At 45.4% G+C, this 24,971-nt stretch overlaps 1 long non-coding RNA gene across 3 annotated transcripts in view; it reads right to left on the bottom strand.

The window, feature by feature from the left end:
- Nucleotides 1–9,187: 9,187 nt before the first annotated feature.
- The window catches only part of 9330179D12Rik (RIKEN cDNA 9330179D12 gene), a 63,031-nt gene continuing 47,247 nt past the window's right edge, over nt 9,188–24,971 (bottom strand). For all 3 annotated transcript variants that reach the window (NR_040274.1, NR_040273.1, NR_040275.1), the window contains one exon: nt 9,188–10,107. This is a non-coding gene — a long non-coding RNA (RIKEN cDNA 9330179D12 gene). The remainder of the gene's footprint in view (nt 10,108–24,971) is intronic.

Raw genomic sequence — 24,971 nt, 5'->3', positions numbered from 1 at the left:
CCATCATTGAAGGAAGTCAGGGCAGGAACTCAAACAAGGCTGGAACCTGAAGGCAGAGGCTGATGCAGAGGCTGTGGAGAGGTGCTGCCTACTGCCTTGCTCCCTCTGGCTTGCTCAGCTTGTTTATAGAACTCAGAATCACCAGTCCAGGGATGGCAGCACCCACAATGGGCTGGGTCTTCCTCCATTCATTACTTACTAAGAAAAGGCCCTACAGGCTTTCCTACAGCCTGAGGCACTTTCCTAACTGAGCTTCTCTCCTCTCAAATGACTTTAGTCTGTGTCAAGTTGACATAAAACTATCCAGCATTGTCACTTTGGACCTTATAGTCCAGAGAGTAGATTTAATGAATGCTTGTGCAGAGTCTCCATAACCAGGCATCTATGACTAATGAGGATCCCTGGAGTTCACTGGCCTAGTTGAATAAATGGGTGTAATGAGAGACACGGTCTCTGAATGAACGATGGATGAATGAATGAATGAATGAATGAACAAATAAACAAGGTAGGTCTGGAGCAATGGCTCAGAAGTTGAAGACACATATTGTCCTTGCAGAAGACCTCAGTTGAGTTCCCAGCACCCACATGGTGGCTCAGAGCCATCTGTAACCTCAGTTGCAGTGGACTCTGACTCCCTCATCCGACTGGCTTGAACACAGACACACTCGTGATGGGTATGCATATTGGTGTAAACTAGGTTCTCTGCCCGACTCACTGGACTGACTGGCCTTTCAGGAATTCAGAGGCAGCAGCTTGGGTCATCACCCACTGCTGCCAGGAGCACATTTCCACTGTGGCTATGGTTGCAAAGTGTCAGGGTCCCTTTAAAAAGGCCCCAGCTACCCTAGATTGCTTTTTCTGTCAATGTTCTGTCTCTCTGTTTGTCTCTGTCTCTGTCTCTCGTGTCCCCACTCTGAGAAGGCCTTTCACTCTTCCCCCACCCCTAATAAACCTCTTACATCAGACATGTTGCATGGTTTGACTGTATAACTAGCCCCCCTCCACCAAGTCATGCAAAGTTACCCCCAGCTTATCCTAACACACATCTGCAAGCAAAAGACTTACTTGCACACATAAAATAAAAATTCATACTCATGGGCTAGGTGTGGTGGTGTTTAATCCCAGTATTTGGGAGGCAGAGGCAGGCATAACAAAAAGAAAGTACTAAGATGGATACACACACACACACACACACACACACACACACACACGTGCACGTATACTACAAACTTGTATGCATGATCGCCCCCCAACACACACACACACACATACGCACAAAAGACAGACACCTCTTTCCTCCCAGTTTTGAAAGCCAAAAGTCCAAAAGGGAGGTGTGACAGGGATACATCCTCCTGAACCTCTCAGGGAGGGATGCACTATCCTTGTTTCTTCCTGTCTTTGGTGATTTGCTGAGAATCCTCAACCTTGCTCACCTCAGTGAGCTCTCCTCTCCCTCACCAGCTGCACAGCACCCTGCCCTATGCGTCTGTCTCTTCTTCCTCTCTTCTTCTTTCCCAGCTACCAATAGTATTACATTAAGACCACTGGGCTGGAAAGATGCTCAACAGCTAGGATCACATACTGCTCTCTCACGAGACTGGGATTCAATTCCCAGCACCTACAAGATGGTTCACAACCATCTCCAATTCCATTTCTAGGAAATCCAGTGCCCATTTCTGGCCTCTGAGCGCCCCAGGCAAGAATGTGGTGCACAGACATATGTGCAGGCAAACATTCATATGTATAAAATAAATAAATATTAAAAAAAACAACAAAAACCCTACACCAGCAATGGTCTCAGCTAATTCTACCTACAGTCCCCCTACTTGCAAATGGAGTCATGTTCTGAAGTGTTGGGGGTCAAGACATACACATCCTTTGCTTCTTATGCATTTAATAAAGGGATCTCTGCAAGAAGGAAGCAGAGGCAGGTGTGGTCTACAAACGGGAGGTGTGGTCATTCCCTTACGCCCACTCACTACAGTGTTGTCTTTGCTGTGCTTTCCGAGTTGCTCACTTTCATTCTTTCTCAACAGGAATCCCTGCGAAGTAAGTCATTTCCATGTGTACTCAGTAAAACCCGAATTCAGCAAAATGTCTGCTCTCATCAATTCCGAGTATTTTACCAACACCCAGGCAAGAGATCTCCGTTCTTTGAATATTACCCCAGTCCAATAATAGAGCATAAAATACCATCATCCCTTGGTCAGGGATGCGGAGACTGAGGCTCAGAACGAGTATGTGGCAAACGCTCACACGACTCTCCCACGCCCAGAATTTGGCTCCAGAGGGATTTCACGTCTCATGACAAAGCAAGCACATTTTCATTATGTTCACATTATAGAACCATGTGTTCATCGTAAGTGCTTTCGGAGGAGGGAGAATGAGATGTGGGGGAAATGGTCCAGAGTCTCTGCCCCATCCCAGATACTTCCAGGCTGATCCCCTCCCAGGGGCCCCCTCCTTCTCTCTGACGTCTGCTCTCAACATTTTCTCTCAAATGTGTGCATCTCTGACTATTTTTAGTGCTTGTTTTTTATTTACATAAAGAGAATCTCCTCCTCCAAGTTGCTTTGGTACTGACATTTTCCACTTAACAACACCCTGGAGATTTTTTTCCCCATGTCAGCAATGTTCATACCCATCCTGAATGTTACAGAACAACAGAAGGACCCGTTTCTGTTGCTGCTGCCGGGTGTCCCTCCTGACCCGCACCTGTGCTCCAGCTAGCCTGTGGATTTTCAATTTCCCCCCTTTCTCTGTTTCTTTCTTTTTTTCTTTTTGGTGGGGGATGGGTAGGAGAGGTTTGGGGCTTGAATTTACAACCTTCCGCTTGCTAGACACACATTCTACCATTGAGCTGTGCCATCGGCTCCACAGTTTATGCTGATTTGGAACAAGGCCCTGAGTTCTAAAAGGTATGGGCTTCTCCCTTTCATCTCGATCGCTGTCCAGTGTTTCGGAACACAGACCTGCTGTGGCTGAGGAGATGGCTCCATGGGTAGAACCGCCTGTAAAGTGCAGGCATGAGGACCTGAGTTCGAATCTCTAGCACCACATAAAAAGCTGTGGCTGGTGTCTGTGATCCCTGGGCTGGGACAACAGAGACCGGAGAATCCCTGGAGCTTGCCGGACAGCCTAGTCTAATGCATGAAGCCAGATCCCAGTAAGAGATTTTATTTCAGAACACAAGGTGGACTGTCACTGTCATGTAATCCTGTGCTTCTGCTGCTGTCCTTTAAAGGTGAAATGCTCTCCACAGGTTCAGGTGTCTGAACGCTTTGTCCCAGCTAGCGGCTGTTTGTGGGATGTTGTGGAACCTTTAGGAGGTGGGACATGGCTGGAGGAAATCAGTCATCCTGGCATGGAGCCTTAGGGACTTATGGCTCCTGGCTTCCTGTATCAGCATCTGCTTCTTTTCTGGCTCCACTACAGTGGACTGAAATCTTCAGAGCCATAAACCAAAATGGGCCTTTTGTCCCCTGTCATTCTGTCGGGCGTTTTGTCACAGTCTTGATAAAAAGTTTCATAACTCATACCAGTACTCTTGGGTCTTCAACCTGCCCAACAGGACAGTCCCCAGCAGATGAGACCTTCCATAAGACCGTCTGCCCCCAGGAGAGACACCCAGGATTCATCCTGCCCTGCAGTGGGATCCCTCAAAGGAGGCCCAGCTCTCTAGATCTCTCCATACACCCCTCTGTCACTACAGACACCCCTCTAGGACAGTGGCTTTTCACCTAGATAATGCTAAACAAATCTCAGCTTGGGCCTGAGCTGGGATTTGTTTCTTCTAGGAAAACTGATAGAATTGAATGAGGTTGGGACCAAAGAGTTGAGATGCCTTTTAACAATTTCTATAGATAAGTTAGGAGCTGCTGACAGGGGCTGGAGAGTTGGTTCCATGGTTAAGAGCACTTGTTGCTCTTGGAGAGGAGCGGGTTCAGTTCCCAACACCCATATGGTGCTTCACAACCATCTCTAACTTCAGTTACAGGAGAACTGATTTCATTTTCAAACTTCCAAGGGCAGCAGGCACCCACGTGGTGCACGCTCACATACATGCAGGCAAATCGTTCATACCCATAAAGTAAAATAAGCTTTCTTAAAATTCCTGTAAAAAAAAACAAAAACAAAAACAAAAACAAAGGATCTCCCCACCCCTCATTTTGAAACCAGAAGAGGGAAAATGTATACACAAAAGAAGCAGAACAAAACCACCACCATCACCACCAACAACAAGAACAAGAACAACAACACAGCAAGTAAAGAAACTGCATAGCCCTTCCTCCAGAGGCTAGGGGTGCTATTGCCAGACACTGAGGAGCTCCACTGTTAGGCCCCAAACCATCCTTTCCACCAGCTACTTGCTCCCATTATAATCTAGGATTCGTCCACCCTGAGCCCCACCCTATGCCCTCTTCCATACCTCACCCAAGCCCTCGCCTGTGCCTGTGCCTGTGCCTGTACCCACGCCTGCCTGCTTTTCTCACTACTCTCTCTACACACTTTGCCTGTATGCTCTCTCTTGCTCTCTCCACTGCTCCCTCTCACTTCCCCAGCTCTGGTCCTGTGCAGACAGCTTTTCTCTCTGCTCCGGACTCCTCCAGATGCCTCTGGGTCTTTTCTCACTCTCGCCCACAATCAAAACCTTCCCTCTAATGGAGCAGTTTGTGTTGGGAGCACAAACCACCTGGCCATCTCCTAAAACACTCTCTCCTCACTGGGAGCCCAACTCCACATGACCAACCCAGCTTTTGTGTTCCAGAAGACCGCCAGTGTAGAGACGCTAATCTGGGTGACGCATGTCGGTGAAGTTGTGATAATGTACAAGGGAACACTAGGCAAAACTCAGAGTTAACCACACAGTGACTGACCAGCGGCTGGGAATGACAAGGTATCTGAGTCTGTTCATTTGCAACACATTATACCAACGCAGGTGGGAATGAAAGGCCACCAAGAAAAGAAGCCAGCAAATGCTTACCATGATGGCAGGAAAGCAGAAAGAAGCCTTCCCCACTGCTGGCAATGATAAAACTGATGCAGCCACTATGGAAATGAGCCCCCGGGGCATTCCTCAGAAACCTGAAACTACCTACTATGACACCTAATACATACACTCCTGGGCACACACCTGAAGGACTCTAAGTCAGCACCCTACAGAGACACTTACACAGCCATGATTCACAATAGCCAGTTACGATGTCATCATCAGACAAACCATAAAGAAAGTGTGGCTGTTCATCTGCAATGGGATATTACCCAGATAGTAAAAAGCACCGAATCCTGTCATTTACAAGAAAATGGATGTCTCCTCATGAAACAAGTCATGCCTCTCACGTGGAGAATCTAGACTTTTTTTTAAAGAGTTGAAAGCAGAAGACTCTTAGAGACAGGAAGGAGACCTACAGGAGTGGGGAGGGGACCGGAGGACGGGGAAGGGTAGTTAGAGGGTGGATATGATCAGAGTACCTGGCATATATGCATGAGAACGTAATAATGAAACCCATTGATTTGCACAATGAGTGTACACTAATGAAAAAAAAAAGAGAGAGATGCTAATTAGTAACAGGGACACCTTGGGGGCAGGGTCACATATATGAACTCCCTGCACCCCTATCAACTTTTTTTCTTATAAAGACAGAACTGCTACAAAAACTAAAATGTATTTATTAGGGAAAGACTCCCTCATACAAAGCCTTCCTTCTCAGAGCTTCAGCATTCCCAAGAGGCTAGCTGGGATTTTTCTGTCTTTAGATAGAGGAAGGCAGGATGACCGAAGCCCTATAAACACCTTTAGGGCTTCACATATAAATAAATACAGGTGCCCTTATCCCAGCAGCCCCAGCACTCACCACGCACAGAGCCGCTCACCCGAGTCAGCATCCTCTGGCTCCTGCACCCACAGAAGGGGCTGCTGCAGGGGCTCACAAGTTCACAGCCCTCTTCATCCAGGATTCTGTAAGGCCACACAAGGGTTAAGGACCTCCCCGTGGTGGGAACCTCTGATCTTTACTTTTCTTCCTCTAGATTTCCAGGGTCCCAAGACTTCTTTTCAAACAGAGGTTAATCTGATTAGAGCTAAGGTGTTAATAACCTAAATGAGTGCCATTAAAGACCCGAAGATAACATCTGCTGTGTAAACCAGTCCTCAGTGGAGGCCAGCAGCTGGAATGTCAAGCATCCTGCTGGCTCAGAGCTGGGGGAGGAAGTGGTCTCAGGTTTTGGGGGGTCTCCTGCTGTCCCCCAAGTAATGCCATCTTCAGAACAGCAGTGTGTGGATTGTAATGTAAGCCAGTAATGACTCTGAGTTAGACACAGAGCTTGTCTCAGCACCCACAACATCAGCTCACTTGGTGGGGACCTGGAAAGGAAGGTAGTCTCCATTCTGCAGAGGAGGTTTTTAAGCTGGAGTTTGTCAAGGGGACTCATTTGGGGGGGCGGGGCTCAAACTTAGTTTGAATACTACTGTAATCCTTTTCCTTTCTAATCTGTAGCTCCCAACCCACACCCAATCTCTCTTTCAGCAGAATTTATATGAGGCAGGATTTCCATCATTGCTGCTGGTAGGGCGGGGTTCTGGTACCTGCATCCCTCTGCCAGATATGGCCTCCCTCCTCTCCTCCCACCTTCTGGCCCTGCATAGATAAATCACAAAGCAGAAAGCTTTGGCCCTCAAAGACCTCTACCTGGAGCCACCCATCCTTGGGAGCTATCTGGGATCTGGTGGTTGACTCAGTGAAGGGCACCCACCACACATAAGAGCAAGACTGAGTACAACTCATCAGTGCCTTCCATGCACACCTGGGTCGTCTGAAAGAGACCTGAGGCTGGAATGCTAGATATGACAGAAATGAGGTTCCTGCCTTCAGAAGCTCCAGATGTGCTAAGAGAGAGCTGGAAAGACAGGGGAAGAATTGAAGCCACTAACAAGATTTATTTTTTCAAAATGCCACCATGGATTCCGATACTGGGCCGGTTTGACTGACAACACAGTCGATTTTTCTTTTTTCTTTTATTTTCTCTTTTTTCCTTCTCCTCTTCCTCCTCCTTTTCTTATTCTTATTCATAGTCTTTTATTCTTTCAGATAGGGTTTCTCTATGTTACCACTCTAGCTGTCAAAACTCCAGATCAGACTTTGTAGATCAGACTTGCCTTGAACTCACAGAGATATCCTCCGGCCTCTGCCTCCTAAGTACACCATCACCACCTGGGCTTCTATTTGTCTGTCTGTCTGTCTGTCTGTCTATCTATCATCTAAGTATCTATCATCTATCTATCTATATCTATCATCTATCTATTATCTATTTATCTACCTATCGTCTATCTACCTATTATCTATCTATCTATCTATCTATCTATCTATCTATCTATCTATCTACCTATCTATCTATCCATTTTTTGAACACAGTTTTTTTCTACCACTGTGCTTGCTTTGATCGTTGATGGAATTGTCAATGCACACGTAAGACAGCCCTGCCCTTCCCCTACCAGATCCAGTTAAGCTTTGTGTTGCAATGTTCCACATGCTGGTCCAGGAAGAAAGCAACAGGCATCCATTTAATGCAGTCAGCTGTTCCATAGACAGAATGATGCTTGGAAATGATTGCAAACCTCTCCCTGCCATTAATTAGTGATTTATCTGACCAGCATATGTTGATCAAATACCCAGTTTGTGCCCAGGAATGTGCCGAGCTGTGAAGAGCAAGACAGATAACAGTCCTGTTTCAAAGACCTCTCCTCCAAGTTGGGCAGTGGACCCGATCTTGATAAATAGATTGATCATTTATGTAATATGAAGTGACCTCAAGTGCTAGACAGAAGAAGAGATCAAGCTTGGAAAAGGGTAAGAACATTCTATGAGAATATAAATCTGATAAAGGGAACTGTGCCTCACAGGAACATCAATGATGTAAACTACCTAATCAGCATAGCTGGAGCATTTAAAAGTAAGTCCAATGGCAAAGACAAATCACAGTAGAAATGAAGGCTTTACAAACGATCCAACCATGGCTGCGATTTGACTCAGGCTCTGTGCAGGTGGCAGTTTAAGAATTGAACATCAGATGTGGTTCAAACCTCTCTGTCACTTGTGAATTGTGTGACCACAGGACATTTGCATGCCCACTTTAGTCTTCGACTCCCTCAGTTAGAGTCCTGAGAGAATAAATATCTATCTGAAGACAGAATCTTAAGTTATGAACTTTAAAAACAGGAAGTATCTGTGAAGGACTTGGACCCAACAAGCTCTTCAAGTGTATGGTCACTATGGCCATTTGTGTAAGAAAAGAAACACATTCCTTAGAGATGCCTCAGTAGGTATTTCTTTCCTTTAGACTTGCTGTGTGACCAAGGATGATCTTAAACTTCTGATCCTCTTGCCTCGAGCTCTCAAGTGCTCTACCATGCCTGGTTTATGCAGTACAAGATATTGAACCAGGGCCCACCATACATAACTATGTATGCTACAGTCCCATGGAGCTGGTGGGCATAGCATTTGCAGAACCAAGTGTGGCCACATGATGTGAATTATGTAGTCTGTCTTTTGTTACCCCCAGCTTCACCAGTCAGCAAGGAATTTTTCATGCACATGGTCCCTCACCAGCCAAAATGTTATTCTGTGACAAAGGGTATATATTACTAATATTTGTTCCCCACAATTGAGACTGGCCAAACATGTCACCTCACCTCATTATCAGTAATGGTGCAATAACTCAGATCTACAATGTTTTGTTTTTTAACTTCTTTTTATATATGTTCCTTTATTCCATCTATCCCCTGAACCATGAGCCAGAGTAAAGCTTTCTTCCTTTAAATTGCTTCTGTCTGGTGTTTGGTCACAGCAACAAGAGAAGTGGTTGACTCTGTCTTGCATTTGAAGTTCCAACTATGGAGTGCTGCCTGTTATGTTAATCTTCATCTTGTTATAAATACTTCCTGTATTTGAACACTTGTGTTCTAACTATCCAATTGTATTAGAAGCATGTGTACAATAATGACCAGTTGAGAAATGGGTTGTGAACAACTTCAATCAAAATTGTTGTCATTATCATTTGTTTATAGTGTATAATGTTCCAGACACATTACATACATGTTGTTAAAATTCCTTCCCTGAGGATGAGCTGTAAACACCACCTACCCCTTCCCTAAGAACCTCAACCCAAACCAAAGTAGATTTCAGCCAAATTCATCCTGGAAACCAACGACTTTATTAGGCTTATTACATAGCAATGGGTGAGGTGTTACAGGTAGTCATATGGGTAGCCTTAAGCCACACTGAATGATCTGTACCCAGTATGGCTGATAACTTCCCTGAGGCTACATAGATGGAGCTTCCTGCCCTAGTCCTTTTCTCATCTATATACTCCAGCCTCTCTGTATTAATCAGGGATCTCTAAAGAAACAGAACTGATAGAAAGAATATTATACTAAAGGTAATTTATTAGAGTGGCTAACAGGCTGTTGTCTGTCTAGTCCAACAATGAATATCTCTTGCTCCAAAAAAAAAAAAAGGCCATAAATTTAGTAGTTATTCAGTCCACATGGCTGGATACCTTAGCTAGTCTTCAGTCATGAAGAAGTAGGTTCTAACACCAGTGAAAGAATGCCACAGCAGCAGACTAGATGAACTTGCCAGTAAGAGTGAGGACAAGCAGGCAAAAATCAAAGCTTTCCTTATTCCATGTGCTTTTATGCGGGATGCCATCAAAAGGTGTAGCCCAGCTTTAGAGTGAGTCTTCTGACCTCAGATGATTCGATCATGAAAATTTCTCAACACCTAGCTGCTTGGGATTCAGTTGATTCTAGATGTCTTCAAGTTGACAACCAAGATTAGCCATCACAGACTCCTTGAGGCTTTGTACAATTAGATTTTCATACAGATGGCTTGGAGGGCTGCCTGGATACTCATGTGAAGGTCCCATGATGCACTGTGCCCCTTATATAAAAGTAGGTCACAGTTAACATGGTCAGCTATGACTATCTCTTGCAAACAGATCTGATGAAAATGAAGGCAGTTTGGCTCTGAGGATGTCTCTTCATAAACATGTCAAGAAGACATTTACAGAAGAAATCATTTGCCTGAGGATGCAACAGCACAGTTCTCACTGCAAGAGAAATAAAAGAGAATGTGTTCAGAGCCAGATATGTGTGACCATGTCCTAGGAGCATGGGTTTAAGTTGCTCCAAGTGACACATTCCAAACAGACTTAAACTGTTCATAGTCAAAGAACAAAGACAGTCAATGCATTCACCACACATATTAGGGACATTAGGTGGTCTGGTTAATGGAAGCAATAGGTCTGTTAATAACTTATTTAATTAGCACACACCAAAGGTTTGACCTGATAGTCAAAAGGTCAGGTTATAAAGGAGGCTAAAAACAGCTCTCTACAATCTTGGCTTCTGATCTGTATCATTCCCACTCACTCCAGTCACAAAGCTCTAATCAGTCTACAGAATCCTCAACTCCGGCATAGCTTTTCCAGGACACTTCAGTTATGTGCACACACACACACACACACACACACACACACACACACACACACACACACAATTTTAAGAATGAAAGTAGCACCTGAACTGTGGCTAACATCAAAGACTGGTCCTCTGTCTGGCTTTCCTTTAATTCTGTACAATATGCCTACATGCTCAGAGATCTGTCTGCCTTTTCTCCTGTAGGACTTAAATGCATGGACAGTGGTGTTTTCAGCCAAGCTTACACTGTTCCATATCATAAATGAGTAAGTGAGCAGCTATCTGCAAGAATGCCCAATTGGGAGAGGGGAAAGGGAGGCCTTTTTTTCTTGCACATGTATAGGAAGCAGACAGCAGTGTCTGTCTTTCACGAGAGAAGTCCCCTTAAAACTGCTTAAAAGAAACAGACAAAGATTAAAGGGACTTCTTGAACCCTTTACAAAGAGGGGGCCTCTGAGCATTCCCTTACAGAGAGCAGAGACCCATCTTTCAAGTGGTATTGTTTAGACAGTGCCTCACCTCTGTGATGGGATGGGGTCCTGGGGTTGAACTTACTTTGAAAGGTTCTCACCACTGCATGATCCTTAAATCATGGCAGAGGATACAGATTGATGTCAGTATGGGGCAGAGTATAGAGAGAGGGGTAGGGGTTTGGGCCAGCTTATCTATCAACCCCATCTTTTTGCCTCCGGCCTGTTTACAAGACCCTCCATCTGGGCTGCCTCAAGTAACCCTCGCTCTTTCTTTAGGAGAAAGCATTGTTTTTCTTATACCAACATACACCTAAAAGGTGAAATGAGGAAGAAAAGATTTCTGTTAGGTGAATCCAGTACCAACAAAAAACGTAACTGCTTTCCCTTGAGTCTCTCCAAGACATTTTCCTGTCACCTTCTCCCATACTGCTTATATAAGTTTATCTTAAACAAATCAATACAGCAGGAGGTAAGTCTTAGGCTACCACTAGGGGTGAGAACCACCAGTGCAAAACACAAGAGTGACAACCAATGTGGATGACAGACACAGATTAAAATAATCTCTAATGCCAAACACCAAGGGCCTGCCCAGGGAATCTCTTAGGGAAGACATTGTTCTTTCCCTTCAAGATCTTACTCATGAATCATGGAAGATGTAGATATTTCATTGAGTGGCATCCAAGTCTGAGAATGTGCCATACTGGAATTTAGAAATTTAACCTGTTTGTATAGTGCCTACAAATAAGCCAACTGGTCAACCTCATTGCTGCTAACACATCTGATCTTGGCTCTGTCCTCAGTACTAACCATTCTTCTACTCACCGATCTTATATCACACTTTTCACAAGTGTGCCTAGGAAGTACATGGACACTTTTACATGACCTTGAAGAAAGTAGCTGAAGGGAGATCTACTGCCTACTTCAAGAGAAATGAGACTCTTACATATCCCAAAACTTCTGTGTCCCTTATCACAGATCTAAATCCATGGCTTTCATCACTATTATAAGTCAGTGTTTAGGGAAATAGCAGTGTTGTAAATCCTTTAGTATAACAGGAGTCCATCTCTCTGAGGACATCTTGCTTCTAGATAGCAATCAGTATGGGTAAATGGAAGTTCACTGTAGTAACAGCCCTGGTCCTGCCTCACATGCCAGTAGGCAGTTTCACTCCTAAAGTAGGTGATAATCTGTGTTCCAGGTTCCATCAGGCATTCTTCATAACTTCCTTCTGTAAGAGCCTGAGGCAGCAGGAGGCAAGATGTATTGAACCCTCCATGCATTTCCTTGGTTGGAAGACCCTTGGATTCCAAGGCAGTATCATAGTTAGGTGTCCGCTTTCCTAAAAGCAGCTCCAAGAGGTCTGGTTAAGACACTTCATCTGGAATAGTGGGATTAAAGTTGAAAGGGTAGTTTGATGACTAAAAAGGTGTGCTTATCTACTCTCAATCCTAACTGGAACCAGTTGCTAGCAAAGGAGAGGGGGGAATTCAGGCTTGGTAAAGATGTGAATTTAATTCACACTGCTCTACGGTTCATCTTCCTACTTCCTGGATGAGAGCACTGAGGGCCAGACAGAGGAAGTCACCTGCCTGACTGAGTGTGAAGACTGAGCTTCCACACGAGGACAGCCTGGGTCCTGCTTTCCTTGGCTGACTACTCCCTGCATATCTGTGGGAAGTAGGCCCTTCTACCCCAAGGGTGCCAGCTGGTGGGTTATATTCCACAGGGTGTCTCACCTTGGTGTCCTCCATTTAAATGCCACAAACTAGCAGGAATCTGTGCTCAGCAAATGAATTCCAATTATCTTACACAATCAGTGTTGAAAGTCTTTCATAGCTGAACCCTTCACCCATGTAGTTTGAGGAACATCTGGTTCAAAGAGACACAGGATATCAATCATCTATGGACATCTGATAAAGCCACAGGGGATACCACCCTGGGACCACCTGCTGCCAGACCTCAAGTTTTCTGATCTTCAAGACTCCTCCCTCTAAGAGATACCACCACTAAAGGTTAAGCAGGTAATAGGGGCCACCATTACAGTCAGAGCATTTGGTTTAGAGATATTTTCAATGCAAAATAATTAATAATAATAATAAAAGAAGAAGAACAAATTTAAAAACTTAAAATTGGTATTTGAGCTAGACTCAGCGTCAGAGGTTTCCTGAGACCCACAACACTGCTAGGGCAGATGGAAGGAATTTATGAGGAGAAAGAGGCAGCCACTTTATGTATTAAATCTCAGGGCTAGACTCAGGGTCAGAGGTTTCCTGAGACCCACAGCACTCCTAGGGCAGATGGGAGGAGTTTGTGAGGGGAAAGAGGCAGCTACTTTATGTATTAAATCTCAGGGGTGTTTGCTTGTTTCTGTTTGTTTAGTTGGTTAGGTTTTTTTTTTCTTTTTTTAAACATTTATTTAGTGCATGCTTGCCTATGAGTGCGCGCACACTCTTGTATGAAGTTGAGAAGTTTCACTGGTGCCCACTCCATTTGGTCGCCCAAAAGTTCTACTAGAGGCATGCCATCCCCATCTGTCCTTGTTTATTTTTGAGACAGGGTCTCAAGTATCCCAGGATGGCTTGAGAAGCGATTCTCCTTAAATTCCTGATCATCCTGCCTTATGCTCTTGCACATGCATGTGCGTGTACACACACAGATACTAAAGCAGTCACACATGCTCTCACATTCGCACTCACTACATACACACTACACATACCACACAGACAGATACTAACAAACGAACACATGCTTTCATACACACACACACACACACACACACACACACATTAAAAACAATAAACAAAACACTAACTGGCTTTCTGTTATTGGAATGATTCAAGTACATGAGCCCAGTCTTTCCCTTGGGTCACTCCTTTGCTCTGGTACCTGGGGCTCATCACTCCCACCCCCACAGGTCCCTTGTCACATGACATTCTATAGGAAGGGGACAGAGCTGCTCTTCTCCTTGCAAGATGTTCTGTTTAAAGACCCTCAAGTTTCAGAGCTACTACATTGATGTCCCCATCTGTTCTCACGACCTCATCCCTGCAGACTCAGGCCTCAGTGAGAGAGGACCCGGTGGCCAGTACAAGACCAAGGCCTTGAGAGTGTAGCTCTCCCTCTGGTGACTAAATCCTGTAACGAGATCATGCTTGCCTTCCTGGCTCCTTCTACAGGGGGTTTCCCAGGGAGCACCTGCTTGCTGGGAGATACTCAAGGGGTAGGGTGTGGTCACCTCCTACAGAGAGCTTAAACATTAGTGGAACTGACTCAGTCTGCCTCTTATTATTGTCCTGGACATGCGTCACTAAAAAGGTCAATAATAGAACAGACCCCTCCCCAAGACCGAATTTACTTAATCCCAAATTGCTGATTACTGTTTATTAATTTAATTATATGGATTTTAATTGGATCTGTAATTACCTTTTCATTGCTCACAGTCAGTAGAATTATATCTAGCATGGCAGTTGACTTAGACCCTACTGTGATACAGCTCTATGCCCAGCCTCTCATCCTGTCCCCAAAGACAGGGATAAATAAATAACAATATCCAAGAGTCCACCCCTGGCCTTCACCCTGGCTCCTCCCACCAAGCATCCCTGTGTGTCCATGGTGAGTTTCTGAGGAAATCACTTTGAATTACTTTCTTCCTGGCATGGTCCAGTCCTCACACCTTGGGCTATCTACTCTGCCATTTCCATGGTTGATTGGAAAGGAGCAGAGCTAGAGTCACTTCCATTCTGATTTCCTCGGTGAGCCCAAGCACTTTTAATTGTCGAGAGCTAAGCCACAGGAGCAGAACGTGCACTGAGAAGCGGAAGCCATGGGATAGAGCAGGGCTCACTTAGGTTCTAACGGGGAAACCTGGGCCTGTCTTTACTAATGGTGCTTATCTTTCAAATGGCTGTTTTAAAACTAAAGAACATACCAAGAAAACTATTGTTACCAAGTGGCGGTGGTGGTGGTGGCACCTTTCTTTAATCTCAGCACTTGGGAAGCAGATACAGGAGGATCTCTGAGTTCAAAGCTAGCAGGGTCTACAAAGTGAGTTCCAGGACAGCCAGTGCAATACAGAGAAATCCTGTCTTGAAAAAACAAAACCAAAAACAAACAAACAAACAAAACAAAAACAAAAAAACCTACTGAGATATAAAGGGAAGTAGAAGGAAGGCATGAATACATAGGTCAAATACACAAAAATACTGAAGGCCAAATGTATTCTTAATCAAGTCAAATGTGGCGTCAGAATACTGAGGGGGGCTACAGCTCACTAATAAGGTGCTTGCTAGTGTGTGGACACACACACACACAGAAAGAGAGAGGGGGGAGGGGGAGAGAGAGAGAATGAATGCATTCCTTTCAGTGAAATCTTGCTGGCATATGCAATAGTGTCTGGGTTTGTTGGCTGATTATGGGATGGATCCCCGAGTGGGATAGTCTCTGGATGGTCCATACTTTCTGATATAGCTGTCTTGTGCAAGGCTGTGCCAGTGCCTGGCAAACACAGAAGTAGATGCTCACAGTCATCTATTGGATGGAACACAGGGCCCCCCAATGGAGGAGCTAGAGAAAGTACCCAAGGAGCTGAATGAGGTGTGCAACCCTATAGGCGGAACATCAATATGAACTAACCAGTACCGCCAGAGCTCGTGTCTCTAGCTGCATATGTAGCAGAAGATGGCCTAGTCAGCCATCAATGGGAAGAGAGGCCCCCTGGTCTTGCACACTTTATATGCCCCAGTACAGGGGAACGCCAGGGCCAAGAAGTGGGAGTGGGTGGGTAGGGGAGCAGGGCGGGGGGAGGGTACAGGGAACTTTCGAGATAGCATTTGAAATGTAAATAAAGAAAATATCTAATAAAAAATTTTAAAAAAAGAATGAATGAATGAATTCCAATAGTGGACTTCTTTCAAATCTCTGCGTTTCAGTGCTGGGGGCCTGGAACCCAGGGCCTGGGGCATGCTGGGTGAGAATTCTTCCACTGAGCCATGCCCCTAATCCCCCAGTGGCAGACCCAGCTCCACCATGGCAGATACAGTTCACTCAGAAGCTATATATCTACCCTGTGTTCCGGTTTGAACGTGAAATGTTCCCACATAGGCTCGTGTGTTTGACTCCTAGGGCCCTAGTGGGCTGCGCTGCCATTGAAGTTTATGGTGCCTTGGGCAGGGTGGGGGGACCTCCCTGGAAGCAGTGGGCCCTGGGGAGCCCAGCCTGGAGGTTTTACAGCCTGACCCACTTCCTGTCCGCTCTCTGCTTCCTGGCTGTGGGTGCAGTGTGGCCTCATGCTCCTGTTGCTATGGTTTCCCATCATGGTGGACCATATCTTTTCTTAAGCCAGATGCCAAGATGAAGCCTTGGTTTCCCAAGTTGCTCTGGTCCGGCATTTTGCCATAGCAGCAAGTAACTGACACACCCACCTATCTATTACTACTGGCATTAAAAAAAAAAAACTATCTCAGTCCCATGAGGAGGTGAGGTAACGTAGATGAAGCCATCATAGACATTCTGCTCTCAAAAGTGTCTGGACACTCCCATCTCCCACCACTCCGCACCCCAGCCCCTCATCCCCACCCTTCCACTCCCCCCACCCCCATGCTGGCACATCAGATCACTGCACTGGGCCCCAGAGAAGGCAACAGGGTTAATGTAGGGATAAGCTCGGGCTGTCCTCATTCTCTCAAACTGAGCAAGACAGTTAACTGCCTTTTAACCAGCTACAGTGCCAATGCTGTTTCCAAAACGCATCTATTAAAATGAGGAGTTGACTGGGAGGAAGCACACACTTACAAAGTCCTAGTTGATAAACAGAAAATCCATTTATGTTATTATACACTTAGGAGATGAGCCCTGACCTGCTGGGCTCAGACGAGTAATTGTAAAGAAACCGACTCCTAATGGAGGCCGGCCCCCGGTTCCAGCGCCATCCCAGCACTTACAGGGCCTCCTCGTGGCTCCGGAACGTGTTATAAGGTGCACTTGCCTGATTTATTTAATAAAAATAATTCCTGCTCATTATTCCCCTTATTATCACTGGTGGTAATGACAGGATGTTTGAACATGTTGCTTTTGCTCTGGGGTTGGCCAGAGGGGTTAGTTTTTACCCTCCTGTTGGTTGACTCATCTAATGATGAAGACTGTGGAACCATGTGGAGTGGACAGGAACAGTGCCTTCAGGACAGGGGAGTAGGGCGTTAGGGCTGCAGGCATGTCCCATCCACATTGATCTCAGACCTCGGCAGCACAGTCTTCTCGGTTCTCCTGAGGTGTGGGGCCAGAGAACACAGAGGGAGCATGCTTCCACCAGGGTTACCATCTGTGCTTCTGAACTTGTCCCTGGTATTACAAAGATCCCAGACATCCAGTGAGCTCCACGGTGGCTTCTTCCTCAGACTTTTGAAGAGACCAGTTGACGGACCCAGCCCCAACAAATAGAGAAGGCAAATTTCTGATTTAGGGTATTGTCACAGAGAGAGGCAAAGTTAGTGAGAGTCCTGCATGTTGGAAGCTAATGCTCTCTCCATGAGAACATGTCTTTGAGCCTTCTTGATCTAAATGCCGTGGTGAGGGATAGGGAAGCGGCTTGGTGTTAGAACACTAGGCTAGCATTGTACAAGGCTCTGGGCTCCATTCTCAGCACAAGCTGGATGGATGGATGGATGGATGGATGGATGGATGGATGGATGGATGGATGGATAGCTGTACAGTACCCAAGAGCGGACAGCTGACTCTCTCACTGGAAACAGCTCTCCTGGCTTCTCTGATAGACACCTAAGCAATTGACCTTATCTTGGAGAAAAGGGGTCGACAGTTGACTGAGTTGGAGAAAAGTAGACTCTATCCTTGGCCTTGTTTTGCACCTCATGCTGGTACTTAGAGTGGGTCCTGTGAGTTGACTTTTCCTGTGAGTTGACTTTTCCTCATCTGTAGGGGCATGCACACTACCAAACACACAGTCTTGAGAGGACAGGCTAGTGCAGAGCTTTGTGTTAAACTTCTTACATAAGCTACTCACTCAGCTACAGGTGGTGACTCCCATAGTGCTGCACCCAGTCACACTTGCTGCCATTGCATTCCTCATTACTGTCCCATTCAAGAGGCTGTTGGTGTCCTTCGCTCCTGAGAAATTCTCCTTTCCATATTCTAATGATCAGAATAGGAGTGAACTGGCACCAGGTGTGGTGGTGCATATCTTTGGTCCCAGCACTCAGGAGACAGAGGCAGGCTGATCTTGCAACCAGCCTGGTCTATATAGCAAGTTCTGGGCCAACCAGGGCTACATAGAGCAACCCTGTCTTCTTTAAAAAGAAAAAAAAAGGTGTGCATTGGAATCTTCTTGCTTATTTCCTTTCAATGAACTGAAAGATTGGTCTGAGCAAAATATGATTTCACTGGTATGTAATAATGGCACAGAAAATAAGCATAATTAATCCCATTAGGTGGTGAAACCAAGGCTCAGAAGCAGAAGGAATTACTGAAAACCACACAATGAGCCAAAACTCTTACTCAGGTCATTCTGAATGGGTAGCCCCCTAGACTTCTGCTCATCGTCATGTTGGTGAACAATATGATTCTCTCTGGTATACGTATAACTAGGCACAGCATGGATGCTTTTTACAGTTTATGAAGCATGCATAAACCCTCCCTAACCTCACACAGCATTACCACCTGCATCACTAAGCAGTACTGTCATCGCCATCAATTTGTCCTTGAGGAAACTGACATTTGAAAGGCTGTATGACCTTCCCGAGATCATGGTTGCTGTACTTATTACCTTAATAGCTCCTACATGTTAGGGACTTGGTTCCCCAGGGATGCATTGTTAAGAGGAGATGGAACCATTAAGAGGTGAAGCCTGGTTGAAGGATTTTAAGTCCTTGGGGGTATGTCCTTGGAGGGCTTTGGAACCCTTCAGGCCCACCCCAGGCTTTCATTCCTTGACTCTATCTAGGGTAAGTAGGTTTGTTGTATCATTTATAACTACTTGATATGCTGCCTCACCAGTCATGGAAACTCTGAAACCATAACCCCAAATCTCTCTCTGCTCTGTGACTCAGGTATTGATCACAGTGATAGGAAGTTGCCCGGCTTAGTTTTTATTGTCAACTTGATATATCCTGAAGTCACCTGGGATAAGTAAAGAGTTGCTTCAGTTAGATTGACACGTGGTTATCTCTATAGAGGATTGTTTTGATTGATGACTGATATGGAGGGCTCAGCTCACTATGGGCAGCACCGTTCCTAGGCTGATGTGTCTGAGATACATAAGAAAGCTAGCTGAGGGCCTGGAGAGTTGGCTGGCTCAGCAGTTCAGACCACTTGTTGCTCTTGTACAAGACCCAGGATAAGTTCCTAGCACACACATGGAAGCTTATAACTATCATTTTCTAATTTTTAAAAAATTATAAATATGCTTTAATCACAACTATCCCTAACTCAAGCTTCAGGGGATGCAACACCCTCTTCTGACCTCTGCAAACTAGAACATTGGCTCATGCATTATACCATTATGTAAAGCCCAGACCAGCATGGCTCCACATAAAGTTGCTGTTGCTTTATTGTGATGTCATGGTGTTGATGCTATAGCCCTGGCTAACCTGAAGTTTGTTACATAGCCCAGGCTTTCCAGAAAATTAAAATGATTCTCCTGCCTCAGCCCCCAAAGCACTGGTATTATACATAGAAGCCACCATGTCCAGCTTCCAAATGCTATTCTATCATTAAAATTTCTGAATATATAAAAACTGTATGGGTACTTTGTACTAAACCTACTTGCTCTAGCCAATGGTCCTCACCCACTCTCCTCAAAGCTTTCCTCTTAGTCCTGTTGTCTCCAGCTCTCAGAGTCTTGCCCAAAGTTGCTCCTTTCCCAGTGAACACCTTCTTTTCAGGCTTCAAGGTGTCCTTTAGCTTCAACTTTACCTGTAGAATCTTGGCAGTCCAAAAGCAGGCGATGTGAGCCTTGCATTTTATAGGGTTCTATTTTATTACCCCACTTTAAAACTCAGTCACCCACAAAGGGTTGGGGAGACCATGTACAGAAGAGAACACAGTTGGGTGAGGAGAGTCCATGGAAGTGAGAGACCTTTGATTTCACAGCAGAAAGGATAAAGCTGTGAAATCCCTCTTCATGCACTTGAAGATCCAAGCCCGGTGTGGCCACCCATCAGTAAGTCCCTCTCGGGCTGAATGTGGAGGGTTCCACCTTGCTGGCTTAGGCCCCTTGACTCTCAGGGCATTAGAGTTATGGATCTTGATCCCCATTGTATACGAAAACACCTCTCTGCTTTATTGTTTCCCATTTAACTTGTACCTCCTTCAGCACAAGAGTCTTGGGGTTGGAACCCAAGGCCTCATGTATGTCAAGTAAACACTCTCCCACTGAGCTACACCCCAGCCCAGAAACCAGGCTTTCTATTTCTTAATAGAACCCCCGTTGAGCACAACCCAATGCTGTTAGTAAATATTTTATGGACAGATGGATGTTTGAACAAATGAATGAATAAAGAGTGTGTGTTCAATTGCTGCTTGTGGAATTTATGGAAGACAATTTAATAGGTCTTATAATGACCATTTATTGAGAGTCTGCTCTGATCCAGTCAGCCCTCATGCACCACGGCAGCCTTGCAGGGTGGGTGTCATTATCCCTAATTGAGAGCTAAGGAAACTGAGGCTCTTGGTGGTTAAGGCGTTTGCCCAAGGTCAAGTAGTCAGTCAGCGGCAGAGCCAGATCCAAGTCCTTTTCACTTCCAATTACATCTTAGAGACAAAGAAAAGGACTCCTCTACATTGTGGGAAATACAGGCTATACCTGCTCTCTGTGGACCTCAGCTGTGAGTGAGCAGGTGGAGGGAGTCCTTACCTTCCTTCACAGGTCTCCTCTTGTCTCCCCTCTTCTCAAGGAACTTTGGACATGCCCTATCCATTTAACTCACTAGCGAGGTGGGTAGGCCAGTGAGCAAAGTCCTCTCAGTGGGTCAGCAGGTTTAGTCAAAAGTCAGCTTGGCAAATAGAATAAGCTATCTGTAGGACCTAGGTGTTGATGGCGGCACTTAGGGAGCCTGCCTGGGCCCGAGCAGAGGGAGGAGGCCCCTGAGATGCCTTCGATTTCTACCAGACACTGCCGCAGATAGGCAAAAGAATGATGCCCTTTGTGGTCTCTTTGGACCTACAAGACTCTGTGATCATAGAGGAATGTGGGGATGGATGCCAGCTTCCCACCGAGGGCGCGTAATGACAACGTCTCTCTTGGGCAATTTTTAGTTGATGAAAATATGATGCTGCTTTAAAGAGGTTTCAAGAGCCTGGGGCGAAAGATGCTTTGATAACAGAGGAAGAGGTGCTCAAAGGCTCACACCTCCCTATCTCCTTGAAGTCCAGGTCCCTTCGAGCCAAAAGGAAAGCCTTCAGAGCAATTCCTATTTCACGGAGAGAAAACTAACATCTCGGAGACTAAGAATGCAGGGTTTAGTCTATATTTGTTTTGATATGGGATTGCCCCGAGTACAAGAAGTGTCAAGAATTCAGTCACGTGGAATCTCCACCTTGCATTGTAATTCAGTTGAGAGAACCATTTTATTTGCTTGTTTTTCCTTTTTTTCTTTTTCTTTTTCTGCCACATGATCACCTGATGCTGGTTATGGGAGGGCTGTGACTCTGGTGCTAGCAACGGTAGCACTCATCCGGCTCCCCATTCTCAACTCCTTGAGCTCTGAGGCCCAGAGACTGTAGAATCAAGTGGTGAAAGACCACTTCTATCCTGGGGAGAGCAGTGATATCAGAAAAGCCTTCTGCTTCAGGCAGACTAGTTATAGAGGCTCAGTTCTGAACACCAGGGTCTAGAACTCTGCCAAGATGTCTTTAGAATCTAAGCTAGGCTCAAAGCATTAGACATAAATGCACTTGGGGTTTCCTTTGACTGAAGTGGGGAGCAGGGGAGCAGGGAATACCTGCCTCTGTACTCAGATCTTGCAATATATGCTTAAGAGACAGATAATTGCCATGATATAGCAATATACCATGGTATATACCATGACATGTTGAGGGTTTTGCTTCTGATCACTGATCCAATTGGCCATGCCATCCATGTCCCTAGAGACAGGCACTGATCCAAGCCTACGGGGATCATTTGGCTGACCCCTAATAAAGACAGAGCCAGGAACCAGGATACCTAAGGACTCTGGCTAATTCAAGCTTATCTTTTGCCCCGTCTACTCTCAGCCACCATACTCTTTTTAGGGTGTGGGGATCTCTCTCTGTAGACCAGGCTGTCCTTCATCTCAGAGATTTGCCTACTTCTGCCTCCCGAGTGCTGGGATTATGCAACCACATCACCAACTGACTCTTAAGATGATTTTTTTCTGAACTCTCTGAAAGATCTCAAACATCATGGCCTAGGCAGGTTTAACTTCTTAAGGCTAGAAGGTCTGTGCACATACTTAGATTCATCCCCTGCCCTCAGGGGTGGCTACATCTGGAGCCCTCCAGGTCACTCAGCTACCTTCTTGTCTCTATATCCACATCTGGAAGGCCGTGTGAGTTCTCTAGTCAAACTAACCAACCATCTCCAAGTCTCCTCACATCCCATGATATCCCATCCTGTGGTAGCTTGGAAATGCCACAGGTACTGACTTAGTGGCTCACATTTGCTACCTTGGTTTAGAAGGCTCAAAAAGATCAGGGTCTTTGGATTCAAGACGAGTCATTTCTCCTGGTCTCTTGGAGATTTCCCTGTTCAAGTCCACCAGCCTTGTTGGTGTGTTCTGCTCTTCCAACAGTCACTTGTAAGGTCTTACTGAGTTCTCTGAGCATCTTCCATTTCCTCCAATGACATCTGTTCATCTCCAGGAAGGACAGAACTTAGACCCTAGCCTTTCTTTCTTGACGCCTGCCACCGAGCCTAGCAAATAGTGACAATCCTAACAGCAGAGTTAGGAGTATCTACTCTGTCCCAGGCACTTTCAAAGGAATACATTAGTTTGTCTTAACAAGAATCCAAAATGAAAAGGGGAAAACCCAAGTCTGACTCTGACTTCATGTAACACCATGCCAACTTTCTCTCTTAGGCGTGTTCCCTCCAGGAGTCCACCTGCCATCATTTGATGCCGCCAAGGTGCTTCATCAGCATAAAGAAGATGCCCACACCACATTGTCTGTAAATTTATCTTCTGAGGCTTGAAATAAACAAACAATTGTTTTCTTAATACAGATCTAGCCTCAAGTATTTCCAGCAGGAACAGAAAGCAGATGGTTGCATGAGCATCTTCAAAGTGGGTGGTTGCAACCATTTTATGAATCCTAAGTGGTAGATGTGTGGTCCTACACTTTGATATTTGGTTTGATGAAGTCGTTTTAATTATTATTTATGTGTATGTGTTTTGCCTACATGTTGATCTGCGCGCCATATGCATGCCTAATACCTGAAGAGGCCAGAAGGTTTCAGAAAGCCTTGAACTGGGGTTATAGATGGGTGCTAGGAATTGAACCTTGGTCTTCTGGAAGATCAGCCAGTGTTAATCACTAAGCTGTCTCATCTCTCCAGGTCCTTGATCAGATTTTGTAGTCTTCTAGTTGAGTGAATGCATGGTCACCAGTGAGCTTGAACATCTCTGTGTGTGGAATGTCTGACAGGTCTTATTTCTACTTTTCTTAAGGTTCATGTTGCTTTTCTTACTGATTACTGGCAATTACACATTTTTCAAGTGAATTCATTTTCAACTACTGCACCAGTTTCCTTTAAAAAAAATATTTTAAGTTCCTTAATAGCTCCAAGATTAGCATTTTGTATGTGTGGTGCTGAGAACATGCAAGACGGCAATCTGCAGACTAAACTGTTTCCAGCTCTGAGAAACACTTCCCTGTAGATTTAGAGTTTTCTTTGTATGGGTGTGTTTACACCCCCCCACACACACACATATGTGCAAGAGCAAATGTGTGCATGTATGCTCATATGTGTATGTATGCATGTACCCACAATGTGTGTACATGCACACGAAGGCCAGAGGCCAACCATAGGCATTCTTCTAAGATATCATCCACCTTGTCTTTTAGGAGTTTCATTCATGGCCCGCCACTCACCCACGAGGCTGGGCTGGCTGACCATTGGGCCCGGGTAGCCTTCAGTTTCCTTCTCCTTTGTGCTGTAAGTACAAGTTTACACCACCAGTTTCTACACTCACATATTCATGCTTGAGTGGCAAGCTCTTTCCCAGCTGAGCCATCCTCCAGCCTTTAACACTTAGTGAGTGTAGTTGCTTATCTGTGTGTGGTGTGAGGAGGGAATAGGTGTCCTCCCTCTTGAACTGACAACAGATCTCTCCAATTTCACTTAACGTGTGGTCCCTCCTCCTGTAAACCATGGCACCTTGTCACTCCTCCCCATTCCAGGTGCATGGAGAGCTGTTTGTTCCCTGTCTTCCTTGATTGGTCCATGTGTTCCTGTAGTGACATCCCCACACTGTCTGAACCTCTCAGTGGGTGTGACAATGGCCTTTACAGCTTCTACTTCCCCTTCAACCCAGCAAGAACACTGTTCCCCTCCAAAATGCTTATGTTAGGTTTCCTTTCTCCTCATCCTACCCAACCTAGGTTGCCTCTCATACTTATCTCTGTCTGAAGATCTGTTTGTTTTTTGAAAGAGCCTCATGTAGTCCATGCTGACCTTAGACTACGTATTGAAGACTAGATTTGAACTCATCATTATTATCATTATTATTAAGTTTATGTGTATGAATGTTCATCTCCACATATATGCATGCCCCACAGCATGTCTGATACCCATGGAGGTCAGAGAGAGCACTGGATCTCCAAGAACTTGAGTTTCAGACTATTGTAAACTGTCATGCAGGGGCTTAAACAGAACCTGTGTGAGAGCAACAAGCAATCTTAGGCGCTGAGCCATCTCTCCAGCCCCAGGCCTTGAACTCTTGATTCTGCTGCCTTGACCTCCCCAGTGCTGGGATGGTAGGTGTACACTGCCTTGCTTGGCCACATTCTAATGCTTGTCACACTCAGTCTACACA

Source organism: Mus musculus, chromosome 6 (assembly GCF_000001635.26).
Source record: "Mus musculus strain C57BL/6J chromosome 6, GRCm38.p6 C57BL/6J".
Lineage (NCBI taxonomy): Eukaryota > Metazoa > Chordata > Mammalia > Rodentia > Muridae > Mus > Mus musculus.
This window is presented reverse-complemented; position numbering and strand designations above follow the sequence as displayed.